This window comes from Carcharodon carcharias, chromosome 2 (genome assembly GCF_017639515.1).
Source record: "Carcharodon carcharias isolate sCarCar2 chromosome 2, sCarCar2.pri, whole genome shotgun sequence".
Taxonomy (NCBI): Eukaryota; Metazoa; Chordata; class Chondrichthyes; order Lamniformes; family Lamnidae; genus Carcharodon; species Carcharodon carcharias.
In genome coordinates, this window is record NC_054468.1 from 198,931,695 (window position 1) to 198,944,207 (window position 12,513).

A 12,513-nucleotide genomic window follows, 5' to 3' on the forward strand; every position below is an offset into this window, starting at 1 on the left:
TGATGAGGTCCTTGAAGGCAAGGATGCCAGCGATGAGGCCATCGCACTGGCCAGACAGGTCAGATGCGTTCATGAGTCCTTAATAGCCACAATATTCGTGGAGGATGATGACGAGATGCAGTGAGTACAGTTCTGACATCCTTTCTTTGCATCTGTGAATGTTTGACTCCTGTGTTGCTGACGGCAGCGCACATACCCTCAGTGCTCAGGCTCATGTCATGGAGACGCAGTGGAGGCCCTAATTGTCGCAAGATTCAGAGGATGCTGATGACATGCAATAAAGACACTCCATAGACCTACACATTGCCTCTGTGAACGTCTGATTCCTGTCTGGCTGAGGGCAGCTCACTTGCACTCTGTGATCAGGGTTATATCATGGAGATGTAGCCGTGAAACTTTAAGTCAGGTGCACCCTCCTCGGTCTGTAGAACTGGAGCTACTGGGATCACAAGAAGAGGAGATTTGGATTGGCCGTACGTTCCTGGAGTTGCCTGGGTGGATGGCCCTGGGGTGTCGAGCTGCTGGTCCTCCTCTCCAAGGATGTCCAAGGACCCCTGGCTGACTCCTTGAGGAGAAGGGGAAGCTGGAGTGAGATTGAGCTGCCCCACACCCCTCTCGCATTGACACTGTTAGAAGTCAACTATGGCATCAGCAATGGATTCAGCCTGCGCAGCAGTGCAGGACTGATGTTCAGGACCAAGGTCTCCACGGTGGCTGCCATCCTGCCAATGTTGACCTCACTGCATTGGCATGCCGGCACTCTCACCCCAGACTGAAGGAGGATGAGCTCCTCCATTGTGGCTTGCAATTTGAGGAATGCAACGGACATCACTTCCTGATGTTCCCGAGCTTGCCTTTGCAGCTGCAGCAACTGAGGTATGACAGAGTCCAGAGGCTCGTCATCTGACTCTGATTCAACACGTTTCCAGCCTCCAGCAGTCCTCTGAGTTTTGGAAAACTAGGAGGTCCCTGTCGCCACCTGCTGTGGATCAGACAGTGCTATTTGCTCACCGGATTGTGACCCTGAGGCTACTCCAGAACTAGGTTCCACCGAGGTGTGTGTTTCTATGCTGCTGGAGTGTTTGGGTGAGCGCTGTGACAGGTCTTCAATGAGGGTGTTATCAGATTCTTCTTCCAAGTTGTCTTCGTGGCTTGAGTTGAAGACCTAGCTCATGGACCCCCTCAGCTGCTTCCCAGATGTGCCTGCAAAAGCAAGGAGAGATAATTAGTGCATTTCAGGGAATTGTGCAACAGGGGAACCTACTCACAGTATGGTTATCCGAAGGAAGTTGCACTGCTGGATCCTCACTTGGTTGAGCTCCGACGACCTCACCGTCAGCACAGGTTGTCCAGATTGTCACCAGTCAGCTCGATGACTCTATTTTCAAAGTCTGTGAGGATCTCAATGTCGGGCATTCCTCCACCAGTCTGCAGCCCCTCCTTTTTGTTGCGTGCCAGCTTGTCCTACATGAAGACAGATGAGAAGGATGCATGGCATGTGTGGGTGGTGCCATGGACAGGATGAGGACACGATCTGCAGGGCAGATGAAGGTGTATGTGAGTGAGTGAGTGGTGATATACCTTGAGCTGGCAGTGAGTGAGATCCCTGTGGATGTGTGATGGGTTTGTGAGTGTGTGAGTTGTGTGATGAGAAGAGTGACTTACCCTGGCAGAACAGAGATCACTCCATCCTCTTTCGGCACTGGGTGGCTGTCCTCTTCTGCAGGACACTGGCGCTGACCACTGCTGCCATCACCTCCCATGCTGGATTGGTGAACTTGCTTGCTGGTCTTCACCAAAGCAGGGGTAGAGGTCTTCACAGCGGGCTTCCCCCTACCAGGGGGAGGCATTGCTAAATTTGGGGGCCTCCCTTTGGCAGCCATGACTTTGCAGCAGCTTCTGATCCCGTAGAAAGAACTATCTCTGTGCAGGGGTGTCCTTTAAATATGGCACCCTGATTACTGAAGGATTGAGGTGACGGCGAGGTGGGCAAATCAGAGGCTGCCCCGCCAGTGATCCAGTGTGTTTCCTGGGAATGCATTATTAATGAGGCGGGATGCGCCAATAATGGGACCATATGGCAGGAAAACCCGCCATTGCAGGTGGCAGGTAAAACGTCCTTTTCCCCGTCTGCTACCACACTTTGTGCAAATCTGGGATGATTTTGCCCTTTGTTTCTGTGCACGCCTTGGGCCTGGCATGTAAGTAGCTTGAGTTCTGGGATGTCCTGTGACTGAATGGATGTGCTGATAGTGAGTAGACCCCTCACTCCTCCCCCACATCCAATCCCCTGCTCTTACAGGTCCAGCAGCAGCCCCCACACCACCAAACTCACACATTCACCCCCCTCACCCCCCCAAATGTCAAAGTGTCCCTTAAATTTTTTGCTGGGTGTTGATCACGCTGCTCCAGACCCAGCAATCTGGTTTACTCTTAACTGCCTTCAGTTCAAGTGTAATCAGGGATGGGCAACAAATATTGTCCTTATCAGTGTTGCCTGTATCCCCCAAAGAATTAAGAAAAAAAGCCTTTGTTCATTTGTCCTAATGTCTCTTTATGTGGCTGGGTACCAAATTTTGTTTGATAATGCTCTTGTGAAGCTTCTTGGGACATGTTACTATGCTAGAGGAACTATATAAATGGATGTTGGTGTGGTGGAGTATGTTAGGTGCAGGGCTTGGAACAGAGGGCACTGTATGGCTACCAGCCCCAATAAAGTCACATCCTGGAATGTGTCAACTTCAGGAGAAGAGGAGGGAAAGTTGTGGAAAAATGGAAAAAAAAAGTTAAAAAAAAGAAAATGATACCTGAAAGAAAGGAGTTAAAAAATGATTTTGAATAGTTTTAAGGAGAGGTGGTGGCATGGTGTCATTATCGCTGGATTAGTATTCTAGAGACCCAGGGTGATGCTCTGGGGAGCAGATGGTGAAATTTGAATCCAATGAAAATCTGGAATTAAAAGTCTGATGATGACCATGAAACCATTGCTAATTGTTGTAAAAACCCATCTGGTTCACTGATGCCCTTTAGGGAAAGAAATCTGCCATCCTGACCTACATGTACTCCAGACCCACAGCAATGTGATTGACTCTTAAAAAAAAAAGCACTCTGAATGAGGACAATTGGAGATGGGCAATAATGCCAGCAATGCCCACATCCCATGAGTGAATAAAAAAAACTAAATTTTCATAATTTTACCAATTTATTAATATTATAATAATGGGGCTTTATTACTGTGATATCACATGACTCCAGGGCATCAGACTGTGTGGAATGAAAAAGTTTTAAAAAATATTCTCACTTAACATAGTCCTCTGGTGATGTCTGTGTGAATGGTTTAACCACGGTCAAAGTTGACTGACATCACTGTTCTGTAAGACAAAGAAAATTAATGTAGTAATGCCTTTAAAATTTGCTCAACCTTAAGTAACCTTTCGTATTTTATCAGACATCATTTGTATTGCATGGGGCAGGGAGTTCAGCATTGCCCTGGATTGAATCCAAGCTAGATAATTGGGATGAAAGTCTCCTTTCTCTGACTGCCATAAAAGTCACAAATGAATGAGTTTGGGCAGTCCCAATTACAACACTATGAGAAGGTATGAGGATGTGGAAGAATGGAAATGTTTACTGAGGCAATGCTAATGATCTTCTGAACCTGGGATCAAAATAACTGACGGAGAAAGAAAGAAAGACTTGCATTTCTATATTGCTTTTCATGGCTACCAGAAGTCTCAAAGTGCTTTACAGTCAATGAAGTGCTTTTGAAGTCACTGTCGTAATGTAGGAAACAGAGCAGCCTATCCGCTGACAGCAAACTCCCACAAATAGCAGTGTGATAATGGACTTGTTTTTGTGATTTTGATTGAGGGATAAATGTTGGTCATGACGCCGGGGATAACTCTCCTGCTCTTCTCATAAATAGAACCATGTAATCTTTTACATCAACCCGAGCAGGCAGGTGGGACCTCGGTTTAACATCTCATCCAAATTCAGCACCTCCAACAAAGCAACACTCATGAAAAGGCGTAATGGAAAACTGAGCTGTATTGAAACCATCTCCTACCTGACCTAGTGGTTCCAGGTCCTGCCGTGGCTCAAAAAATTTTCAAAGGTAGATAGGGCCAGGATTAGGCCATCCAGCACCTCATGCCTTCCACCATTCAATTAGGTTATGGTTGGTCTGTGCCTCAATTTATTTGCCTTTACTGCAAATCCCTACATTCTGTTCCCAAACAAAAATCTAGCAATCTCAGTCTTGAAAATTTCACTTGATCTAGATGGACCTCTGAGGTCAGGCCGCTGGGGCTTCTTAGTTGAAGACTAATGTTTCCTATCCCTCTGGCCAAAAATGACTGCTATCTAACCTTCAATCTTCACCTTTCCACTTACATTGTGAATTGGTACCATACTCAGGCTCACTAATTAAATCCCCTCAAAGGTTAGTTTCATTGGCTGGTGCCTAGTAAGGAAGGACAATGGCAACAGGCACATGGGAACACCAACACCTGCAAGTTCCCCTCCAAGCCACACACCATCCTGACTTGGAACTATATCACATTTTCTTCTATCGCTGGGTCAAAATCCTGCAACTCCCTCCCTACATGCACTGTAGGTTTACCAACACCAGATGGAAAGCAGCAGTTCAAGAAGGCAGCTCACCATCACCTTCTGTAGGGCAGTTGGGGGTGAGAACAAATGCTGATGTCCACATCCCAGGAATGAATAAAAAAAGTTTGGGAAGGACAGGTGAGGTTTGCAGGAAATTAATCTTGACTGTGAACATCACCATAACGTCCATCTGTGCTACTCTAATATTGGTTATTAAAAGGTGACATCTATTGTTTACCTCCTGAATTTGAGTGCTCTCCTACCATGTCAAGTCCATTTAATACCTGGTTGGGGGGCTGGTTAACTCAGTTGACTAAACGCAGTTTGGTTAAGAATAACATTAGTGACATGGAAATCGATCTCTGCGTCAGCTGAAGAAGACTTGTGGCCTGCCTCCTTGCCCTGCACCATCGTAAGCCCTGTTTTGGCGACCCTCAAATAATCAATGATGATACCTGGAGAAGAAAAGGTAACTGCTTGGATCTATGGAAACTCCCAAAAAGATTAGGCAAGTTGGGAAGCCAATCAAATTTATCATTCAATCTCATAATCTACTGGACTACTTGGCCATATCCCATTATTATTCCTGTATTAGCGCATCTGCTGCTGAAACCCACATCGATGCATTTGTTACCTCTTGACTTGACTATTCCAATCACTCCCAACTGGTCTCCCACATTCTTCCTTCCATAAACTTGAGATCATCAAAAAGTCTGCTTCCTATGTCCTAACTCACATGAAGTCCTGTTCACCCATCACCCCTGTGCTCAGTGACGCACACTGGTTCTATGTCAAGCAGTGCCTTGATTTTAAAATTCTCATGCTTGTCTTCAAATCACTGCATGACCTTACCCCTTATGTCTGTAATCTCCTCCAGTTCTACAAATGCTAAAATGTTTGCACTCATCTAATTTTGGCCTCATGAGCAGCCCCAATTTTAATTGCTCCATTATTGGTGATCATGCCTACAGCTGCCATAGGCCCTAAGGTCTAGACTTCTCCGCCTTAAATCCCCCTATCTCGCTTCCTCTCTTTTCTCTTTTAAGATAATCCTTAAAACCTACCTCTTGTGGCTTAGTGTCAAACTTTGCTTTATAATTCTTCTGTGGAGCACCTTGGGATATCTTATTACTTAAAGACGCTATATTAAAATAACTTGCTGCTGTGAAAACAAAATTTGGAAATGAAGAGATGGAGTTTTAATGGCGGTTATATTATGCTGGAGGGTTTATCATGTAGGCTCCTGGAAAAGGATTCAGTGAAATATAACCACTTGTTGGTGTTGTATTACAGTTCACTCAAGGAGTCTAAGTCACTGTGACAGCATGCATGTTGTAGCCTGGAGCTATGATAGAGGCTCCAACTTTCTTTCCATCACATGACCAAGCAGGAAGCTCTCCCACTCATACCACCTAGCATTTGTGTGTGTTGGAAAGATTTTTAGGTTGATATCTATTTGTCTCCATTATGAACACAGTTTACTTGGCCATCAAGTCCTGCATGGGTGGGACTCAAACCTAGAATGACTGGCCTAAGGGCAGGGACACTACCCAGTGTACCACCAGACCTGAATATATAGCCACTTTACAAATGAATTATTTTCAATTATAGAAATATTCTATCAATATGTAATTGATGCTGAAGTAGGATTATTAGTTTTATTGTTTTGAAATAGATCCACTTTCATGAAGAAATTTGTTTAATAATGTCATGTGGATTTGTTTGACAGTAATGAAACATTTTTAGGATGATTGGGTGGCTAAATGCACAGTAAGAGCTGAAACAAGCAAGCCCTATTTCTCTCTCTCACTGAAAGCATTTCAGTTCTTTCACTTTGTTGTGGCATGGTTTGGCACATGTCTGCACTACTTTATGAAAGATCTGCTTTGTTGTGCCTGGGTGTTTTGAGTACAAGACATAACAACACAAGTGCTGCTAAGAGCTAAACAGGTGGGGGTGGGGGAGGGGGAGGGGAAATCTGTATGCTTGTCTGTATATGTATAGACATCATACTGTTTGAGGGAGATCTGTTGTCTGAAATAAAGAGGCATTTCCTGACACCCAGATCTAATGTTAAAAGAAGTTGATGCTTGCAACTCACTATGCCATATATCATAATCGTAGATGATGGTGGTCCATCTGGCATCTACATTAACCCTCTTCATACAATAGGAAGTGTTCTAGGCTAGCAAGAAAACAAAACACTGTTTGAAAACTTTTGGACAAATATCAGACAGCGGCAGATGGTGGAAATTTTTGGCAATGTTAAACTTGGCCGACAGTTATGTTGTTCTTGTGCTAAACCCCGACATGAAGGGGAAAAGGTGGAATAAGACCTTTTCCTCTCTCAGATCATGTCCAAATATCTCTGTCTCATTCAAGGAAATTATATATAATTATGTGTACTTACACTCAAGAGCGCCAGTTGGTCACTGTAAGAGCTTCCATTTTGGTGATCTAGTGAAGAGCCTTGTGGGCAGTTCTTAAACAGCCCAGATAATCGGACCACAAATGATTGACATTTAGTAACCAAATATGGATTTCTAAATTGTAAGTTTAAGCAGGTAATAAATTCACAAGTAAAGCACAAGCTAACATTGAGATCTTTGTGTAGCCTTGTGTTCATTATATATCAAATGACTACATACTTTCTCCTGGTTCATTAACAACGTGGGTTTTTATGGTGTAAATGAGGTGGAATCAAACCCAGTTGTACTGTCAAAAAGACTGAATAAACACATGAAAAACTGCAGCAATTGATTAGTCAGTTCACATTTCATACGTCTTTTTTCCAAATATGTAACAGCTTAAACAAAAATTAAGGCACTAACTATTGCCACATGTTTCTAGTTTTGAAACTAGTAAATAAATAATAGGCTCCAGGATAGCATACTATTACTAAGCTAACATGTGGTTCTACTCCCCGTAAGAATGGGATGAGATTCTGGGTTTGGTAACTGAAGTCATTAATTAGATGTGATGTTGAAACTACTCGCTTTAAATGTTATGGAGCCATGACATATGAATAGGCTGCCTCCTAACATTTTAAATAATAGTCAGCTAAATTGATTATTTTGCACAATTACTTTCCATTGATGTTAATGTCACCCAAAAAGCATATTTCACAGAGCACAAAAATAGTAATTCTAATTAAATCTATTAAATTGCAGTGTATTTGTCCTATTCCGCACAGTTAAGCAGAACCAGAGAGCAAGTGTTCAGTTTGTATTTTTTCTTTGAATACAGTAGTGGCAAAATCTTTGATAGATTGAGCATTAAATAGGGTTATTATATACATGTCATTTTCTCAAAATCCAACTTCTAATCCAAAACAGTTAGCCAACATCATGGGCTACTTGTTGCTAAATTCCTTTAGGACCATCACTTATTTAGTAAAGGTATGTTTATGTTTTAATGTATTTTCTTCATTGGATCCAAGTTTGTTGTTCATCTTCTGCCTACAGAAGTGGGATGTGCAACATATGACAATAAGCTCAGTAACAAAATAGAAAATACCTCCCTTAAAAACATGTGGAACTAAATCTCTTTTTAGTGACAGCTAGAGCTTCACGTCTGCACTTCCATCCACCATTCTTACTCCCTACCCTGAGCCCAACTCAGTGCCTTTTCTCCTGCACTGCTTATTTTTAGCACTGATGGTGGGCTCATCATTGCTTTTTGCACCTTCAATTGGGAGTTCACATAGGCCTGGCAGGAAAATCTGGGGTAGGATTTCCCCTGCAGGCATCGCAACCCTGAGGTCAGGGTGGCCAGAGGACTGGGGAGCAGTCACGCAGCTGTAATTTTCCCCAGATTGACCAATTAAAGACAGTGGGCTGGCTATGGAAGCTTCCTCCAGCACTAAAGAAACAGCAGGGCTGCATTTTCAGTTAAAAGAGAGATGAAGGTGCCCTCCTTCCAATTTTAAACTTTAAAATAAAAAATACCTTTAGCAGCCAGGCCACCATTGTAGAGGAGAACCCCACAACAGGATGGCCTGTGGCTGCAACCACATATAGGGCTACTTCATAAGATAGCCCATGGTGTTGGAGGTAGTATATTAGCATGGATAGAGGACTGGCTAACTAATAGACAACAGAGGGTTGGGATACACGGGGCATTTTCAGAATGGCAGCCTGTAATTAGCGGAGTGCCACAGGGATCAGTGCTGGGGCCACAATTATTTACGATATATATTAATGACTTGGATGAGGGAAGTGAATGTACTATCACCAAGTTTGTGGATGACACAAAAATAGATGGGAATGCATGTGGCGAGGATGACACAAAGAGTCTACAGAATGATATCGGCAGGTTAAGTGAGTGGACTAAAATGTGGCAGATGGAATATAATGAGGGAAAACTTGAGGTTATGCACTTTTACATTAAGATTAGAGAAGTTGAATATTATTTAAATGGAGAAAGACTGAAGAAAAGTGCAGCACAGAGGGATTTGTGAGTCCTTGTGCATGAATCCCAAAAAGCTAGCATACAAGCTCAGCAGGTAATAGGAAAAGCAAATGGAATGTTGACCTTTATTTCAAGGGGAATAGAATATAAAAATAGGGGTGTCTCGCTAAAACTATAAAAGGCACTAGTTAGACCACACCTAGAATACTGTTTTGGTCCCCTTATTTAGGGAAAGATATACTGGCATTGGAGGTAGTCCAGAGAAGGTTCAATAGGTTGATCCTGGGGATGGAGGGATTTCCTTATGAGGAGAGATTGAGTCGATTGGGCCTGTACTCATCTGGGTTTTGAAGAACGAGATGCGAACTTATTGAAACGTAAAAGATTCTTAGGGGGGTTGACAGGGTAGATGCTGAGAGGTTGTTTCCCCTTGTGGGAGAGTCTAGGGCCAGATGCCATAATCTCAGAGCCCATTTAAGACAGGGATCAGGAGGAATTTCTTCTCTCAGAGGGTAGTCAATCTGTGGAATTCTTTACCGCAGAGGGCTGTAGAGGCTCAGTCGTTAGGTTTATTCAGGGCTGAGATAGACAGATTTTTAATCAGTAAGGAGATCAAGTGTTATGGGGTAAAGGCAGGAAAGTGGAGTTGAGGATTATGAGATCAGCCATGATCTTATTGAATGGTGGAGCAGACTCGATAGGCCGAATGGCCTACTTCTGCTCTTACGTCTTGTGGTCTGAAGCAGCAGAGAATGCCTCAAAGCCTGCCTGGTGTGCTGCCGCCACCTCACCCCCCACTACCCCACCCCAGTCTACTGCCAGGAGGCCACCTCCAGAAAGCTGAGCTATTCCTCAGCACCTCCGGAGGCCTCTGCCTATCAAGTACTTTTGAAGTGGAGTCACTGTTGTAATGGAGGAAACACAAGAGCCAGTTTGCACACAGCAAGATCCTAGAGACAGCAATTGAGATAATAACAAGATAATCTGTTTTCAGTGATATTTCGACAAATAAGTGTTAGCCAGGACATCGAGAGAAATTTCTTGTTGTCCTTCAAGTAGTGCTATAGGATATTTCACACCAGCTTAGAGGGCAGTGGGGGCCTCAGTCTCGTGTCTCATTTGAAATGCAGCACCTCAGATAGTGCAGCACTCGCTCTATTTTGGCTTTCACAAATTTATTTCTTCTTTAAAATATTTGAGGGATGAATTCCAGAAGAATGCTGAAGTTTTTGCACATTAATATCCCATTGTAGCTTCAGGTCAAATGTCTTTAGCAATCATTCCCTGATCTGGCTTTGGTGATCAATGGGGGAGGCCGTGACATAGTGGTGATATCACTGGACTAGTAATCCAGAGGCCCTGACTAATACTTTGGGACGCAGGTTCAAGTGCCACTGCAGCAGCTGGTTGAAGTTTAATTAATAAAACTGGAATTTAAAGCTAGTCTCAGTAATGGTGACCATGAATTGATTGTCATAAAACAAATCTGGGTCACTAATGCCCTGTAGAGAAGGAATTCTGCTGTCCTTACCTGGCCTGGCCTCCATGTGACTCCAGACTCATAGCAATGTAGTTGAACACTGAATGGCCTAGGAAACCATTTGTACTCAGTTGCACCAAAAATGCTACGATTCCTAAAAGGAATAAAACCAGATGGACCAACCAGCATGAGCCTAGGCACTGGAAATGACAACGGCAAATCAAAGATAAAAGCAAAAAACTATGGATGCTGGAAATCCAAAACAAAAACAAACATACCTGGAAAAACTCAGCAGGTCTGGCAGCATCTGTAGAGAGGAGCGCAGTTAACGTTTCGAGTCCGCATGACTCTTCAACAGAACTAAGGAAAAATAGAAAAGGGGTGAAATATAAGCTGGTATAAGGGGGGTGGGGTGGGACAAGAAGAGTTGGATAGAGGGCCAGTGATAGGTGGAGATAACCAAAAGATGTCACAGACAATAGGACAAAGAGGTGTTGAAGGTGGTGATATTATTTAAAGAAATGTGCTAATTAAGGGTAGAAAGCAGGATGAGCAGGGTACAGATAGCCCTAGTGGGGGTGGGGTGGGGTGAAGGAATCGAAAAGGGCTAAAAGGTAGAGATAAAACAATGGATGGAAATACATTTAAAAATAATGGAAATAGGTGGGAAAAGAAAAATCTATATAAATTATTGGAAAAAACAAAAAGGAGGGGGATAATCGGAAAGGGGATGGGGATGGAGGAGAGAGTTCCTGATTTAAAATTGTTGAACTCAATATTCAGTCCGGATGGCTGTAAAGTGCCTAGTCGGAAGATGAGGTGCTGTTACTCCAGTTTGCGTTGAGCTTCACTGGAACAATGCTGCAAGCCAAGGACAGACATGTGGGCATGAGAGCAGGGTGGAGTGTTGAAATGGCAAGCGCCAGGGAGGTCTGGGTAATGCTTGCAGACAGAACTAGGGTGTTCTGCAAAGCGGTCGCCCAGTCTGCGTTTGGTCTCTCCAATGTAGAGGAAACTGCATTGGGAGCAACGAATACAGTAGACTAAGTTGAGGGAAGTGCAAGTGAAATGCTCCTTCACTTGAAATGAGTGTTTGGGCCCTTGGACAGTGAGGAGAGGGGAAGTGAAGGGGCAGGCGTTGCATCTTCTGTGGTTGCATGGGAAGGTGCCGTGGGAGGGGGTTGAGGAGTAGGGGGTGATGGAGGAGTGGACCAGGGTGTCACAGAGGGAATGATCCCAGCGGAATGCTGTCAGGGGGTTGGGGGGGTGGTGGGGGGGGGCGTGGGGTGAAGGGAAGATGTGTTTGGTGGTGGCATCATGCTGGAGTTGGCGGAAATGGCGGAGGATGATCCATTGAATGCGCAGGCTGGTGGGGTGATAAGTGAGGACAAGGGGGACCCTATCATGTTTCTGGGAGGGAGAAGAAGGTGTGAGGGCGGATGCGCGGGATATGGGCCGGACATGGTTGAGGGCCCTGTCAACGACCGTGGGTGGAAAACCTCGGTTAAGGAAGAAGGAGGACATGTCAGAGGAACTGTTTTTGAAAGTGGCATCATCAGAACAGATGCGGCGGAGGCGAAGGAACTGAGAGAATGGGATGGAGTCCTTACAGGAAGCGGCTGTGAGGAGCTGTATTCGAGGTAGCTGTGGGAGTCGGTAGGCTTGTAATGGATATTGGTGGACAGTCTATCACCAGAAATTGGGACAGAGAGGTCAAGGAAGGGAAGGGAAGTGTCAGAGATGGACCATGTGGAAATGATGGAGGGGTGGAAATTGGAAGCAAAATTAATAAATTTTTCCAGATCCAGACGAGAGCATGAAGCAGCACCGAAGTAATCATCAATGTACCAGAGAAAGAGTTGTGGGAGGGAGCTGGAGTAGGACTGGAACAAGGAATGTTCCACATACCCCATAAAGAAACAGGCATAGCTGGGGCCCATGCAGGTACCCTTGGCCACACCTTTTATTTGGAGGAAGTGAGAGGAGTTTAAGTAGAAATTGCTCAGTGTGAG

At 44.3% G+C, this 12,513-nt stretch overlaps 1 long non-coding RNA gene across 1 annotated transcript in view; it reads right to left on the bottom strand.

The window, feature by feature from the left end:
- Positions 1–12,513, bottom strand: part of LOC121289464 — a 48,281-nt gene that overhangs the window by 7,392 nt on the left and 28,376 nt on the right. Inside the window, exon 2 of the long non-coding RNA XR_005945569.1 lies at positions 3,302–3,371. This is a non-coding gene — a long non-coding RNA (uncharacterized LOC121289464). The remainder of the gene's footprint in view (positions 1–3,301; positions 3,372–12,513) is intronic.